Source organism: Salvelinus alpinus, chromosome 2 (assembly GCF_045679555.1).
Source record: "Salvelinus alpinus chromosome 2, SLU_Salpinus.1, whole genome shotgun sequence".
NCBI lineage: Eukaryota > Metazoa > Chordata > Actinopteri > Salmoniformes > Salmonidae > Salvelinus > Salvelinus alpinus.
In genome coordinates this window covers 53,190,090-53,208,201 of record NC_092087.1, presented here as the reverse complement: position 1 = coordinate 53,208,201, position 18,112 = coordinate 53,190,090, and the positions used below count along the sequence as shown (strand labels likewise).

Genomic DNA, 18,112 nt, shown 5'->3' with positions numbered 1-18,112 from the left:
GATTTAAAAGCGGGGCAGCCTTTTTTATTTGCTTAAAGACCACCCAGCCATGACTGAGCACTTGGCAGAGGGAGAGGGAGAGGAAGGGAGAGAGAGGATAGAGAGAGCGGGGGAAGAAGAGAAAGAGGGGGAGGAAGAGAGAGAAGGGGGGGAGAGAGGGAAGGAGAAGGGGAGTAACAGAGGGAGAGAGAGAGGGGGAAGAGAAATAGAGGGGAGAGAATAGGGGGGGGGGGTGGAGTGGGGAGGGAGATGGAGAGAGAGAGAGAGAGAGAGAGAGAGAGGCTGGGGCAGTATTATAGTAATCTAGAACAGATTGATGAGGAAGGGAGGGTGGGACTGGAAAGCGGAAGCTCCACGGTAGAGCTGTCTATGCCAACTCTCTCTTTCCTCATCTGTCAGACCTCTCCCTCTCTCTCTGTCTTTTTTCCCTGCCTTCGTTCTCTTCCCACCTTCAGCCATCCTCCAATCTTCATCTATCCTCCGTCATGCATCTCTCCTCCGTCACTCCTCCACCTTCTCTTCATCTCCCTCTCTTTCTTTGCCATCTCTGGTCCCTCTCATCCTTTATCTAGCTATTCTTACTTTACCTCTTTGTTCTCTCTCTCTCTCTCTCTCTCCCTCGCTCTCTTTCTCAACCACGGCCTAGCTTGAACCAGATTTGGTCTCCATGACGATCGCTGGAAGCTCCGCTGCTCTTGCCAAGGGCACCTCTGCGCTAGTGTCGCCCATTACAGCACTACTCACCGACAGCTGAGAGAGAGGGAAGATGAAGGAAGGGGAAGAAGGGAGAGATGGAAGAAGAGGAAGAAATAGAGAGAGCGAGGGACATGGAGGAAGAGAGAGGGAGCAGAGATGGGGGGGGGGTGTATAATCAAAAACATTGTGACTCTCCACAAAGCTGGGGCTTGTGAGGGAGATGATCTGACCCCCACAATACTGCAGACATAGTGAAGAAGACCCCTGAACAAAACACAGGCATTGCTATAGGCAGCTCTATAAAGAGGCACCATGTGAGCTGGAAGCAGGAGAGTGCATAAGCTAGTGGGCAAGTGTTTTGGTATACCATTGGGATGTTAGCAAGGTTAGAGATTTAGCCGACATTCTCCAAAAGCACTGTTACGGATGGGCTGGTATACTCTAAATGCTACTGTGCCGTGCTAGTGTTGGGCTAACTGACTGATGGGGACACCAATGATAGTTTATTTTACTGCGCTCAGATACAACGTGGAGGGGGTTAAAAGACTGAGCGATTGAGCGAGTATCACATTCATATTTCACTAAAGATAAGTGTGTCAGATATACGTTCACCTACCACACACACACAATTGTACACACACACACATGCTCACGCACAAATGACGGACACACACATGACACACACACACACACACACTCACCTAGACATCATCCCACTTACATAGGCTCACCCCTCTCCCACTCTTTGACAGTTTTCTCATCCCCTCTCTAGTCCTCCCTCTCCCAGTAGCATGGCATCCACCTCCCACGGAGTGTGCTGGAGGTGCCCTCTACCTAGAGACATGAATATTTCAGACACACACAGGCACACAAACACACTCCAGGGGATTCACATGTTCAGCCCATGGGAGAGAATAAGGTTCTGAGAGAGATGGAAGGGGGGGGGGGGGAGTGGGTGATGGAGGGAAAGAGAGGGAGGGAGAGAAGAGAGATGAAAAGGGGAGAGCGAAACATGACAGGGAGTTGGAATGGAGAAGTAGAGGCGGGTGAAGAGACTGAGCGATAGAGTGAGTATCAAATATTTGTGGTGGCATTTTCTCGGCTTTGGTGATGGTAGTAATCACAGTCGTGCCGTTAAAGTGTAACATTTAAATTGAGAGCGAAAGAGAGGTAGAGAACGGAATAAAGGGTGGACGAGAGAAAGGACACAAGAAGGGGGGAGGACGTTTAGAAAGGCATGTGTGTATAGAAGACATTTAAAATACAAAAAAGTGAAAATTGTATTTTTGAAAGAAAGAGAGAGCTACAGCATATTGTGATCCAATGACATTCTAAAAGAAAGTGAGGGAAGGATAGAGAGACGATGCCCATCCGTGGAGGAGGAGGTAGTGAAGGGGTGAGGGAGAAGAGGGGAAATGGTGAAGGTGTGCCAGACACAGCAGGATATCCTGTATGGCTGATGATTGAGGACTGTGGGCAGTCTGCCTTCCTCTTCTCCTCTCTGTGAGAGCGGGCTGCAGTGTGACCAACTGTTACCACGTTACCACGGGGGAGGGCCATCCCGGCAGCAAACCTGAGAGATGCTACACCTGGTGGTTACGCTGACAAGGGTTGTTTACGTATTTCAAACCTACTAATATAGTGTTATGTATACAGCACTAGCTAGCCTTTAGTAGTGGCCTTGTGGTTAGTGTCCACTCTGAGATTGGAAGGTTGGGAGTTTGATCCCCGGCCGGATCATACCAAAGAATGTCAAAATTAGACCCGATTCGTCTCTGCTTGGCACTCAGCATAAAGTACATAGATTGGGGGTGAAGCACTGCAATAGACTAGCGTCCTGACCAGGAGGAGTACTTGTACTGTACGTCAAGCTGCCTCACGCTACAGAAACAGGAGATGGGCTCCTGCTCCGATGAGCCGTTCTGGCTTGCTTGTGCAAGGCTACCTGATTACTTTATACAGTAGTAGCTAGTCATTAGTAAAATAAATGGTGGCTCCCATACACTTCTCACAAATGCGAAGTTTGCCGTATTGTGCTTTTATCTCTGTTACTCTTTTTTGGTATCGCCATTAGCACAGTATACATGAGGCCAATTGTAGCTGGCAATTTGAAAAATGTATTTATTAGTGCATCAAACCATGTTGCGTACTGTAGTTTCAGAAGGCAGTAAGTAAAAAGAGTCAATTTAACTTTGGCAAATCGAGTTATTTTTTTCATAGTTGTAAATGCTCCATTTCGTGTTGCTGCATCATTGCATTTCACTCTTTACAGTAGTAATTGAAAATAACTCTGTTACTTTTTTAACTCTCTGCAGTGTTATTCAGTCTTCTAGAGTAAATTACGTAGAGTGATGTTTACTCTCATTATACAGTAATCGCAAGAGTTAATTAAACTCCTGTGGAATCAAACTCAACAATGTTTTGGGGTTTATATGATGACATTTGAGGTGTAAGGGTGTATAGTCTACTTTACACATTTCTTAAAGATGCACTATGCATAAATTGCTCCACCATTTCCTGGTTGCAAAAATTCGAATAGTTTGCCTAATTTCAGTTCATGTCACAAAACAAGCAACTATACTGTAGAGAATCATTGTACCATCTAAACCGCTGTGAAATATATTTCCCAGACCCAAAAATATTGTATTTCCAGCTGTTCGAAGCTGGTGTACAAAACTGAACGAAAACGGCAAAAACAAAAGTTAAGAACGGGAAGTATAGAAATAGCCTATTAGACTTGCTTTCAATGAGAATGACATATCTATAACTCACATTTCTATGTAAATATGTGACAATTCCAATCTCTAGTGGTATCTATTTAAGAGGGTGGATGTCCAGCAACTTGACATCACTAACAACTCAGAGCAGGGAGGAGAGTACAATACTGTTGTTAGAGACATCATGTAAAGTGGAACAGCCCTCTCAGTAACAGTTGCAATAAACCCAGCACTTCCAGATTAGTTTAGGAAAATGTACATTACATATCATTGTGGTGCATAAGATCAAAAACAATTCATGTAAATGCAAGAATACAGATATTGAAAGAAACACTTCTAAAAATCATCTGTGGATACTCCACAGTTTGAACTCCCTGTCTCTGGTTACTCTTAATGGAGTTAAAAGTACTTAGTCCCAATCAACTCCAGTTATCAGCACTAACTACAGGGAGCGTATCACTCTGTTGAGGCTTAAGATAACTCCGGTAGAGTCAATTTAGCTCTCCATTTTTTACTATGTGATTTCAACACTCCTTGATTTACTGTGTGATAGCTCTAGAACAATGATGTAATATCTGAATTCCGACAGCTTTATACACCTTCTCTATTGCCGACAAGTTAGATCACACTGTTGCCAGAGTAATAGTTGCAATGCATGTCTGCACCTATCAAGCGTTGGCACGTGTGATATTTTATTGTCCCTGTGAAAATGCTATAAATAGCCGACGTTATATGCTCAATTTGTCTCATACCTTGAGACCTGTCATTAAAAGTTATCTTGACTGTCTTGCAACAGAAGACAATCAAATGTTAGATCAAACGACTTTACAAACCACTAGGACATAATAATACTAGACATAATAAGACATCAAACTACAAAGTCTTCACAAATGTCCCCATAATCTCGACAGTCCCAGAACTCCCTTCATGCTTATTCATTTCCCTTCTGCACCGCATCTCACTCACATCCAGTGTCTGTGTTTTGAATGAATGTGGTTTTGATTGACGTTTTTGATTCAAGCCTTTACCTAGCTATGAACCGCATGTTTCTCCCCCGACTGCCTGTTGATAAGCAGAGAGAGGGGAACAAGAAAAACACTGTAACCGTCCATCCAAAACGGATTATGGAGGCATATCTACCATGGTGCATTGCATGTGCCTGAGCACCTTAAACAGCCAGGGGGGGGGGGGGGGGGTTATATGTTCTGTTTGTTTATTTGGAAATAGATTTCTTCACACTGATCTCCCGGGGCGGAGTAGCAACCGCTTGCTATGTGCCCTCTGTCATTTGAGTGTGAGAGGAGAGCAGAAGCATGGAGGAGGAGACAACGAGGAAGTGTGGAGTGTATTGTTGTTCATCTCAAGAAGAGTTTGGTTATTTATGCTATAGATGCCGAGGTAGAATGATAAAAAAGTGGTGTGTGTGTGTGTGTGTGTCTGTGTGTGCGTATGTGTGCATGTGTGCGTTTGTGATAAAGAAAGACAGACAGAGAGTGCCCTGCAGCTAAGATTTCTCTGAGTGGACTGTGAGTGGTTGAGTTCAGATGGCCCCTCTGCACTGCTGCAGCAGAGCAGTATGTGTGTCAGTGGAGAGCTAGGCTAATGTACCATAAGGCTAATGGACCACCACATACTGGGCTTCTGCATACTATAAGGCCCTATGGGTAACATTAGCGATGCCCTGGATAATTGTAACTGCACTGTGGTTAACATTAGCCATGCACCGGGAAACTGTATCTGCACTGAGCCCCAATGGCTGGTCAGCTACTGTACATGTATATAGTACATGGGTAAACAAACCCTCTAGTCAAGCTATCCTGTGAAGGGTAATGTAAACCAGAGATTAGGGCTGGGCGGTATATCGTATTCTACTGTATACCTGTATTGATACACGGACCGGTTTGGGTTTTTACTTTACCTTCTACAACGATATTTCAATGGTTTCATAAATGTGATACACAACTCCGGCGCGAGTAATGTCCGTTTTCATAGTGTACTCTGTTTGCAACTTGAGTCCTCTCTCTCCCTCTCCTCCTGCACGCCGCTTCCCACACCAAGCCCTGCCCCATGTCACTCAAGGAGTCACCTTGCCATTCACTCTGCAGTCTGCATGGTCAGATGCTGCTTTCCACTTTACTTCTTAATATAAGCATTCTATATTTACACTATTAGTTTGTGTATCTTACTGTCTGCAAACAGCTAGTTTTTATTTTCTTAGCAAGTTGTAGCTCAAATAAATTGTGTTACCTGCTAATGCTAATCACTAGTTACCTGACTAGCTAGAGCAAATGTAGCTAGCTAATACTGTACAGCCTGATACTGGTGCTGGTGTAGGCCTAGATCAGCATGTTTTTGCAACGGTATATTCTTATTTTTACACCCTTTTTCTCCCCAATTTCATGGTATCCAATTGTTAGTAGTTACTGTCTTGCTACAATATGTACTGTATGGACTCGGGAGAGGCGAAGGTCGAGAGCCATGCGTACTCCGAAACACAACCCAACCAAGCGGTACTGCTTCTTAACACAGCGCGCATCCAACCCGGAAGCCAGCCGCACCAATGTGTCGGAGGAAACACCGTACACCTAGCAACCTGGTCAGCATGCACTGTGCCCGGCCCACCACAGGAGTCGCTAGTGCGCGATGAGACAAGGATATCCCTGCCGGCCAAACCCTCTCTAACCCGGACGACGCTAGGCCAATTGTGCGCCGCCTCATGGGCCTCCCGGTCGCGGCCGGCTGCGACAGAGCCTGGGCTCGAACCCAGAGTCTCTGGTGCCTTAGACCACTGCGCCACCCGGGAGGCCTCAACGGTATATTCTAAATCGGAGATGAATAGGTGAAGCATGATTATGTTAGCTAGCTAGCTATGAAGTAAGAGAGAACATGTAATATGAAATCTAATTTGGGTCCCCTAGGAAACACTAACCAACACTTTGGTTCTTACCCTGACACAATAATTCCTCCCTAGCTTCTTCAAACAGCAATGTTTTCAAATATATACATTATGCTAAGTGTACAAAACATTAAGAACACCTTCCTAATATTGAGTTGCACCCTACCCGTTTGCCCTCAGAACAGCTTGAATTCGTTGGGGCACGGACTCTACAAGGTGTCGAAAGCTTTCCACAGGGATGCTGGCCCATGTTGGCTCCAATGCTTCCCACACTTGTGTCAAGTTGGCTGGATGTCCTTTGGGTGGTGGACCATTCTTGATACACACAGGAAACTGTTAAGCGTGAAAAACCCAGCAGTGTTGCAGTTCTTGACACAAACCTGTGCACGTGGCACCTACTACCATACCCCGTTCAAAGGCACTTAAATATTTTGTTCTTGCCTATTCACCCACTGAATGGCACACATGCACAATCCATGTCTCAATTGTCTCACAGCTTAAAAATCTTTCTTTAATCTTTCTCCTCTCCTTCATCTACACTGATTGAAGTGGATTTAACACATGACATAGCTTTCACCTGGTTTAACCTGGTCAGTCTATGTGATGGAAAGAGCAGGTATTCTTAATGTTTTGTACACTCAGTCTACATATGCCCATATCATGCAGCCCTACGTGGCACAGTGTGGAAACAAAAGTGCAGGGAATGCAGAAATTGATGAAAATTCTGATCTAAATGGTGTTGCCAATCTAGGGGTCATGAACTACTCATAAAGCATATTTAGAACTTTTATTATCCAAAAACATCTAATATTGTCATACGGGAAAGAAAAAAGAAAAATATGGTGAAATTATATTTTGTCCATATCGCCCTACCAGAGATCTATCTTTGTTTATCTTTCTTTCCAAACATGTTTCAAAATATTCCTTTCCCTCAGGCTTAAGCATTTTGCCTCGAGCTTGTGATAGAAAAATTACACATTTACCTGATTTGTTTGATATTAATAGGTAGCAATTAATACTTAACAAATAGGAAGATATTTCTGTCCTGTTTGTGTCTGTGTTTTTATGGTCTCCACTCTAGTTCCCTGCAGCTAATCTGGGCGTATGGTCACCAGAGATGGCTTGAGCTAACAAATGAGTTAAGACTGCATTACATAGAAAAGATGTGGTGGGTGTAACCGAGATAGAGATAGCCAGGAGGAGTTTAGAACAATTCCTCATTGTCTCTAAATCATCCTTGCATATGGGAAACTAAGCCAGGGTGGGGTTAAGACAACACCCACGTACAGATAATGACAGGATGAACCCAGAGTGGCTTATGATGCTCCTTGGTCTGCATGAGGGGGGGTTGAACCAACCATGATTGCGCATTGTTAGTGTCAGCTATATATAGTACTCTGCATTTGTGTAAAGGTTAGGTTACTCAGTCTAACACTCAAGGGGGGGGTCGACCAGACTCATTATTTCAATAATTAATCGATATTAAAGAAAGATGATTGTTTGAAGAAATGACCATATCTCTACTGAGTACCGAATTTCCAACAAAAAGCTGTCATTGTTTTAGTCACAAGTTATACAGTCTAGTCCGAATATTGATTGAAATTATTTTCTATGTAGTTTATCCTATCGGTCCTCTCACTATCATTAAATTATCATGGCTCTCATCTTGTGTTTATGTACCAACACATTCGATTTATAAAGGCTAGAAAGCTCAAATCCCCCTTTGAATGTCTCTAAAAGGCTCTACATGGTCAATCCATTTCTGAGGTGGCCGTATGTGAAATGGCCTTACAGCATTTACTGAGAGGCGCACAGCGATGCGGTACAGAGCTTGATTTGGCCTCTGCATGCCTCTGGAGGCTCCGCAATTGCATCACACCCTCCATACGAAGCGAAGCCTCCGCCCACATTTTTGAATCAAGCATAAATTGGCTTTAAGGGGTCATGTTCTGTTTGATTTACAGGGCTAAACTGTGATAGCATCGATTGAACAAGTGCTAATCGCATACAGACACGCAGGCATGCAGGTGCACACATGCACGCACACAGGTTGCAGGGTAATAGCAGGCTAAGGCCCCAACCTGGCCTAGATGACCCTATTGGGTCCAAGCCCAGAGAAGGTTCCACGGAACCAGGGTAAAACATAGCCCATTTACGCTTAGGCTACCATAGTAGCAATCTATTCAACCAAAGGTCAGGGCTGGTAGGGCCACATTTTCCATCAATCCGGGGCCTATGGCACATGTCCAACATTCATCAATTATCAGTGTGTGTTACCAAAGAGGATGACATTGAATCAGTTATTTAATGATCGACTTATCATGGCAGCTCTTATCCTCTTACTCTCAGTACCCTTTCATTAAGTTTTTGTCCTTCAAGCTATTTCTCAACTGAAGGCTTGGTTTTGAAGTTGAATGATTATTACAGTCAACAATGCTTTTTCAATGCTATGTGATATCCTCAAGATTGTGAGACATTTTCATTGGGCAAAATGTCCTTACTGAAACTTGAAATTGTCCTCGTTTAAAGGGAAAATAACCACAGAGCTAAACTGCTTCCTGAAGAATGATCTTAATCGGAAGTTTGGATTGTTAATTAAATTGTCTGATCTCTAAAGTTGCTCCAATTCGCATACCTCAGAAAGATGTCCCTAATTGATTTCCAAAACAAAGAAATGGCTGGATAGTTAAATGTATTCTGTTGATAATACAATTACTGAAAAGATATGCAGGGTTTGAAGACAGTAGATTAAGACGAAGTGCATTATGTCTTGTGTTATTTGCCGTCTCATTGCCTTTTAAGCTAAAGCCAGCCAATTCTTTGAGGAACCAATTCAAAATCAAATCAGCAATATTAACTTACAAAGTCTGTATCCTTTGGTTCCTTGTTCCCTGTAAAGTCCTCTATTAACTACAGAAGGATCACAAAGGAATGTGAATGTGTATTTTAAATGTCACACATTTTTCCCTCCATTTTGTCTTGCAGGATCTCTTTCTCCTGGACACTTCGTCACTGTCTTTGAAGACGGATTATCCAAACCATACAACAAGGTATGTGTGCAGGGATATCCGATTTCTTCTAACAAAGTGTCTCTGGTCTTTAAAAGGCCAAAGTGACCTTCACTCCTCTTTGGGTCCTGCCTCCTCCTTGCTTTCTTCCTTCCATCCGATAGTGGTTGACATTGTGAAGGACATCGGTGGTTGAGTACTAAAGAGACACTAACCTATTTGTGGTTGATGCTGGATTTACTGAAAAGTCTGAAACTACCTGAGGAATTAGCTTATAGGGCCACTAGTTGGAGGCAGTTAGTGCAGGTTGACGTTTATTGTCATGAATTTTGCACTGGAGGCAGGAATGAGAGATTTCGCTAGATAGGCCAGCTGCAAAGTCAAAATTGTCTATATCAAAAACATTCCTGAAAACAAAAATGAGCTTTTTGGTCTTATTTTAAAGTAAGGGTTAGGCATTAGGGTTAGCGTTGTGGTTAAGGTTAATGTTAGGGTTAGGTATAAAATCTGATTTTATTACTTTGAGGCTGTGCGAGCTAGTGACCACTGCAGAGCTGCCTCGAAGGCAAGATTCATGACAATAAATGTAAACCTGCACACTTAGCTTTGTCCTTGCCCATTTTGAAAATTGATGGAAAGGAGGAATTTGGATGGAGCATCGCTGCAAGCTGAGAAAAGAATGGGTCAAGGAAAGGTGGAACTTGTCGCTGCGTGTTATGAGCTCTGATGAATCTCTTGTTCACTCCTGTCCTGACTTATTAGAATAGAAATGGCGGTGTACACAATGATAAATGGCTTGGATATTGATGGGCATGCATGTTGAAGTACTGTTCTGCTGTTTCAGGGATGCAAATACATGTTTTGTTATTCTGCAGAGCATTTAAAACTGACTGAACAAGCCCGACACTCAACATCATGAGGGGTCTCGGGATAGAACCCTGAGCTCCACCACTGAACGAGTCATTTATTATGCTAGATTCGTATTTCTTTCAAACCACTTGTAGAGATGTATCATTTTATCTGAGATACCGTCTCTCTTGTATATCTACTACCCAAGTGCAGTGAAACATTTATAAAAAGAAATCTCTCCTCTCTCTTCCGCAAATTCAAGAAATGTTGACACTGCTTGGGGATGTTCATTAATATTTTGTATTGTTTCACAACAAGCCATCTTTCATGTTTTAAAGATCAAGAAATCAATTAAAGATGATTTGAAATTAATGAAATACATTTTGGTTTTGGATGAACACAGGAATCTGGGTATTGGTACCATGTGAAAGCAGCATGACTCTGGCTAGTTAGGCTTTGTAACTGTGGGGTGTTAAATCTTTCTAGGGGAGGACATTGATAGTGGCTACTTTGTTATCACACTTCAGAGACCAATTCAACATTTTCACCAGCTGTTGCGTTGATTATTCGCTCTGTTGAATTCCCAGAACATAAACGGCCATGAGACAGGGAACAATTTGCTCAAAGCTTTTTGAAAAAACATCAGAGGTTTGAAGCTCCACATACTTAGAGCTGTTATTTTCAAAGAACCCCGTGCAATTAGGAAAACCTGCATGCTACGTGTATGCACTCTGCCATCCTCAAACATCACTTTTACATATAAATGCATGTTGCTACATCCTAAACATACACACACACACACACACACACACACACACACACACACACACACACACACACACACACACACACACACACACACACACACACACACACACACACACACACACACACACACACACACACACACACACACACACACACACACACACACCTTATAGGGTTCATTTAGAGGAGAGGCCAGTATATGAGCCTTTCACTATGTAGCAACATGGTGATGTTTCAGAGCTCAAGGGCTCTTCAATTAACACATGGCCTATGGCCTCTGGAACAGCCATTACACACGATTCATAATCGTTTTAGGGGGAAATAGACAAATTAACAGACATGTTAAGGAGGAAGGAACCCATCATTTGTATGTTTATTTCCATAATTGTTCCTTTCACGGCAGCGTGTTGGAAAGTTAAGTGTCTCAATTACTCTGAGCAAGGCTTGAGCTCCGCCCTCCAGGGATTTGAACCAGTAATTCTGGTTGTCAGTCAATCCCCCTAACCTTCCAGGCCAAATTGTAGATTTTTGTGGATTTTTACATTAGGCTGTTCTGAAAGGCAGCAGAGTTGCACCTTACATCATCATCATCATCGTATGATTATTCCACTGTCCTCTGCATTGAACGAAAAACAACTCATCTATTCCCTATAAAGTGCACTACCTTTAACCATGAAGTGCACCATATAGGGAATAGGGTGCCATTTCAAACGGAACCCCCGCTTAAGCTTTTTGAGAGTAGATGGATGCAGGAAACCACATTGGAGGTAGCAGTGTAGCCTTGGTGCTTCAGGGAATGCACCAGTGAGCTAGGGTTGCTGTTCTACTTGAATGCATGAGTAGTGCCTGTAGGTACTACTCATACATGAATTGCGAAACGAAGTAAATAGAGGTACTGTAAATAAATATATATGCACACTAATGAGAATGTCATGTGTGTTTGTCACCAAGAATATAAGCGTCTGGCCACCTATGGTGATTTATGATTTGATTACGTACATTTCCACCTCACTTTTCCAATGTCAATCAAGCAAGCAGGCCTTTGACAAAATGTGGTTACACTTAAAATTGAAGATATGTGGCAACTGATGATAGCTGTGCCGTAAACATGCTGTCTATAGACTGTTGTAAGGCTAGCGCTATGCTACCAAAAGGCTACGCTACATTGACATTTCAGAGGGAGTGCCAGTAACTATGGCCAATTTATCACACAATGATACTGTGTGAGAAATATTCAATATCCAAGCACATGAGAGACGATCTAGTTCCCCCTGAGGCTTATTACATTTGCTTCAATCAGCCCACTCACTTCTATATTGTTTTCTCTGAGTGCTCGGCTTATCGCATTGCATTTTATCTAGTTGATGAATTGTTGATGCTATTATTCTGTTTTGATTTCATCTCTCTTGAGGGGACTGTGTGCCAATGCATTTTCTTTGCACCAACCTGCAATCCGCATGGGTATATTTAGAAGGAGAACACTGCATGCGAGTTTAGCAATTTTCCCCTATGACTGTGGTATACTATGTAATCAAAGTTAAGCCATTTACTATCATTTCAACTGGAACCCAATGTGATAAAAAAAAAAAAAAGGAAATCATACAATCAATATGAAGTATGAAGTGGTTAGCTTCAAAATAGTCCATGCCATAACCTTTTCTTCCGGGGATGTTGCGTAATTATACTGTACGTAACGAACCCATTTGAAAATAAAGTAATGCTATACTGGCTTTGTTTACATTAGCTTATAGGACGCCCTCGCAAGGTAGAGAGCCACACCCCCGGTCATTTGTACCACTCCACAGCGCTGCGTATACCTTCCAGTCTTACCTTTGGCTGAATGAAACCATGTCCATACTCCATACGTTATGGACTTTCTCATCCCTGTGTCATACTCACTCGCCAACTCTCTCAGTTCATCTGGCTTTTCCATTTTACTGCCGTGTTACAGGCTTCCCATTGACTGCCATGAGACAGCCTCGCCGTAATATAATATGTTGTGTTGCGCACTTTGACGGCGAATGCCTCCCTGATGTACTTCCTTCTTGTTCTAACGTGATGCCGTTTGAGTTGTGGATTCGAGTTACTGGGGTGTAGCAAGCCCAGCTGTAGCCGAGGAAGGAGAGCTGTGGCGCGTTCTCCATAGGGATTCACCCTCTCCTGGGAACCTATTGTGCATTAACTCCGATAAGCGTCGATATTTTAAGCGGCTTCTACCTACCCTGTGTTTCTAATGTGAGAGCTGATGGTTGTTGACATGTACAGTGTTTGTGGTCCAATACAGACAATTTGCAGCTGTCATTTGGAATAGTACTGAGTGACGATTGACGAAATCAGGCCTCGACTGAGTCTGTGTGTACGTGCAAGCGTGTGTGTGTGTGTGCACTGCATGTTCTGCGCTGCTGCCGTGCTGTGTGTTCACTCTCTCACATTCTGTCTTTCTCTCCGTTCCCCCCTCTGTTTCTCTCTCTGTGATAGCAGTGTCCAGTCTGTGAAAGGCTGTAGGCATTGCATTAACATGCTCTAATCCTGTGGGTGGCTTATTGGAAACAAATCCCTCCCAACGCTTTTTAAGCTCCTGCCTTTTCATTTTTTAACCCACTCTCCTCGTCCTCCTCCCCCACAAGTGGCTACACTGGCCCTATGGCTAAATTTGAAATTAACCAATGCCCCCAAAAGCACCTCTCATATTTGTTAAAGGATTGGATAGGTATAGGCATAAGCATGGCCACTCTGCTCATACAGGAGTAAAAAAGGCCTAGTGAACTAATTTGGTGGGGTCAATTTTTTTTCATATATACTCTATATATAAATATACAGTACCATTCAAAAGTTTGGACACACCTACTCATTCAATGGTTTTTCTTTATTTTTTACTATTTTCAACATGATAGAAGACTAGTGAAGACATCAACATTATGAAATAACACATAAGGAATCATGTAGTAACCAAAAAGGTGTTAAACAAATTTAAAGATATTTATATTTGAGATTCTTCAAAGAAGCCACCCTTTGCCTTGATGACAGTTTTGCACACTCTTGGCATTCTCTCAACCAGCTTCATCTAGAATGCTTTTCCAACCGTCTTGAAGGAGTTCCCACATATGCTGAGCACTTATTGGCTGCTCTTCCTTTACTGTGTGGTCCAACTCATCCCAAATCATTTCAATTGGGTTGAGGTCGGGTGATTGCAGAGGCCAGGTCCTCTGATGCAGCAGTCCATCACTCTCCTTCTTGGTCAAATAGCTCTTACACAGCCTGGGGGTGTGTTGGATCATTGTCCTGTTGAAAAACAAATGATAGTCCCACGAAGCGCAAACCAGATGCAGAATGCTGTGGTAGCCATGCTGGTTAAGTGTGCCTTGAATTCTAAATAAATCACTGACAGTGTCACCAACAAAGCACCCCCACACCATCACACCTCCTCCTCCATGCTTCACGGTGGGAACCACACATGTGGAGATCATCCATTCACCTACTCTGCATCACACAAAGACACGGCGGTTGGAACCAAAAATCTCAAATTTGGATTCATCAGACCAAAGGACAGATTTCCACTGGTCTAATGTCCATTGCTCGTGTTTCTTGGCCCAAGCAAGTCTCTTATTCTTATTGGTGTCCGTTAGTAGAGGTTTCCTTGCAGCAATTTGACCATGAATGACTGATTCACATAGTCACCTCTGAACAGTAGATGTTGAGATGTGTCTGTTACTTGAACTATGTGAAGAATTTATTTGGGCTGCAATTTCTGAGGCTGGTAACTCCAATGAACTTATCCTCTGCAGCAAAGGTAACGCTGGGTCTTCCTTTCCTGTGGCGGTCCTCATGAGAGCCAGTTTCATCATAGCGCTTGATGTTTTTTGTGAGTGCAATTTTCCGCATTGACTGACCTTCATGTCTTAAAGTAATGATGGACTGTCATTTCTCTTTGCATATTTGAGCTGTTCTTGCCATAATATTTACCAAATAGGGCTATCTTTTGCATACCAGCCCTACCTTGTCAACACAACTGATTGGCTAAAACGCATTAAAAAGAAAAAAAAGAACTCTTAATAAGAGACACCTGTTAATTGAAAAGCGTTCCAGGTGACTACCTCATGAAGCTGGTTGAGAGAATGCCAATAGTGTGCAAAGCTGTTATCAAGGCAAAGGGTGGCTACTTTGAAGAATCTCAAATATAAAATAGATTTGTATTTGTTTAACACTTTTTTGGTTCCTACATGATTCCATATGTGTTATTTCATAGTTTTGATGTCTTCACTATTATTCTACAATGTAGAAAATAGTACAAATAAAGAAAAACCCTGGAATGAGTAGGTGTGTCCAAACCTTTGACTGGTACTGTATATACATTTGTTATGTGATTTATCAGGTGGTGGTGCAGCACCCTCAGCACCCCTACTTCCCGCAGCTATGGAAATAAGCAATATGGTAATATCTCCACCTTGTTCTCTGATAAGCTAAATCATTTTTTTTTTGTCCTCCTAGAGGTCCATTCATCAAGGCTTCCGATTGAGGCGAACATAATAGTTAAACCATTTGAGCAAACCTTTCAAAATGATTTTAATTAAGCTAAGCTAATTTATCCAAGGCCTAGCAGGCTCCTCACTCTTGAGTTGGTTCACATTATTTCCCTGACACAGCATATCTAAAAGGACGTTTTCTCTGTGCTGTTTCTCTAGTTTTATATTCTCTTTTCCTGGGAACTATGAAACATTGGGACATGCAATGAGGTGTGTGGAGAGTGAATGAGTCATTGTTGACTGTGGAGTGTACGGTTGTCTGAGGCCTAGCTGACGATGCAGAATCTGGCTGCTGTGAGAGAGTTCACCTGAGGCCATAGATATTGATATTGTTCAAATCAGATCAGTTGTCCTTGTATGTGCTGAGTTTATCATCTGTGCTGTTAGATGAGGACACATGCAGAGTATGGCCTTTGTGGTTATAGCTTCTATGAAAGGCTTCTGTTCTGTAAACTGTCCCCATGTGCCCTCCCTCGCAGATGGAAGAAGAACATGGATACAATCTAATCAGATCCTCAGACAACGGAAGGACGAAATCGGACAAAGGAGACATGGGCATTGTAATTCAGTGTTCTATGTTATAACTTGCATTTCCAGCTTTGAAAATGGACACTGTAGCGTATTTTCTTGCTCTTGGTAGAAGGTGCTCTGGTCCTAAGGCACAGACCTTGGATCAGATTAGCCTTCCCAAATCCTAACCTTAATAATCTGGGGAAGAACACGCAAAACTGACCTTAGATCAGTGTTTAGGTGGCGATTTCATCTCCCGGGTCCTTCACCATCCAGCATTCATCAATGGCTACTTCTAATAGTGTGAACTATAAAAGAGAATGAGTTTGAAAATGAATGAATTTTATTTTCGGTTTATTGGTGGCAGCCCTCAAAATAGAGAGAAAATGTCATTCTCTTTTACGTTCTCATTATTTCAAATGCCTGGCTTTGTTGACATTTCACTGAGTCAAGACAACTAGAACGATACAATGGGCCTATTACTAAATTGTGGTTCCCTTTTTCTTTATACCATTCCTCTGCTTTGGTATTCCATTGGCAACTAACAACACGTTGCAATGTAGTGTAATCCGATCAATGTGACATAGACAGATAGTTGTGTCGCTTTTGGTATTGGACATAACTCTTTTTGTACTGCTGTGATGTTGTACCAGTGGCGGTCAGTGCTGTTTATGATGAGGGAGGACAAAAAATCATTCTCATGAGCATGGCCTTATTTCTATTACAGAATATTGGATGACTGTCATTCATATATATCACAGATTACTGCACCTGTACATAGCCCATCTATAATTTAGCCCAAACAACTACCTCTTCCCCTACTGTATTTATTAATTTATTTAGCTCCTTTGCACCCCCTTATTTCTATTTCTACTTTGCACATTCTTCCACTGCAAATCTACCATTCCAGTGTTTTACTTGCTATTTTGTATTTACCTCGCCACCATGGCCTTTTTTGCCTCCCTTGTCTCACATCATTTGCTCACATTGTATATAGACTTATTTTTCTACTGTATTATTGACTGTATGTTTTGTTTATTCCATGTGTAACTCTGTGTTGTTGTATGTGTCGAATTGCTATGCTTTATCTTGGCCAGGTCGCAGTTGCAAATGAGAACTTGTTCTCAACTAGCCTACCTGGTTGAATAAAGGTGAAAAAAATATATATATATATTCCATTCACCCAGTTCAATGTAACATCGATAGATTTAGGCTCCTATACCCATCATGAGGTTGCTACAACCTAGCCTATGAATGAAAGTTTACATTAGGTCGAGAGAAAAATTTGAGGTGACAGACAGTGACACATGGATAGACAGTGACACATTCAATACCCCCTTGCACACTCTTGCCTGCATCTAGCTTATCTAGGGTGTAATCATTAGTCCAACAGTTGCAAACAAGAGTTTATATAGGACAAATTCAGGTATTTTTATCCCTGTTTTGTTTGCTTCTGTTTAAGAAACGAATACAGATATGCATCTGTTGGTCACAGATACCTGAAAAAAAGGTAGGGGCGTGGATCAGAAAACCAGTCACTATCTGGTGTGACCACCATTTGCCTCATGCAGCGCGCCACATCTCCTTCACATAGATTTGATCAGGCTGTTGATTGTGGCCTGTGGAATGTTGTCCCACTCATCGTTAATGGCTGTGTGAAGTTGCTGGATATTAGCGGGTACTGGAACACGCTGTCATGCACATCGATCCAGAGCATCCCAAACATGCTCAATGGGTGACATGTCTGATGAGTAATCATGGAAGAACTTGGACATTTCAGCTTCCAGGAATTGTGTACAGATCCTTGGGACATGGGGCCGTCCAATATCATGCTGAAACATGAGGTGATGGCGGCAGATGAATAGCACGACAATGGGCCTCAGGATCTCATCACGGTATCTCTGTGCATTCAAATTGCCATCGATTAAATTCAATTGTGTTCGTTGTCCGTATCTTATGCCTGCCCATACCATAACCCCATCGCCACCATGGGGCACTCTGTTCACAACATCAGCAAACTGCACGCCCACACGACGTCATACACGTGGTCTGCGATTTACACGTTTGAAGCGGCTTATGGTACAGAAATTAACGTTCAATAATCTGGCAACAGCTCTGGTGGACATTATTCAGACAGCATGCCAA

The 18,112-nt window shown here is 42.6% G+C and overlaps 1 protein-coding gene across 4 annotated transcripts in view; it reads left to right on the top strand.

The window, feature by feature from the left end:
• LOC139564705 (disks large-associated protein 4-like) overlaps window positions 1-18,112 on the top strand; it is a 228,772-nt gene that overhangs the window by 49,544 nt on the left and 161,116 nt on the right. For all 4 annotated transcript variants that reach the window (XM_071384492.1, XM_071384499.1, XM_071384483.1 and 1 more), the window contains exon 2: window positions 9,295-9,359. The gene's annotated coding sequence lies outside the window, so the exon portion shown is untranslated. The remainder of the gene's footprint in view (window positions 1-9,294; window positions 9,360-18,112) is intronic.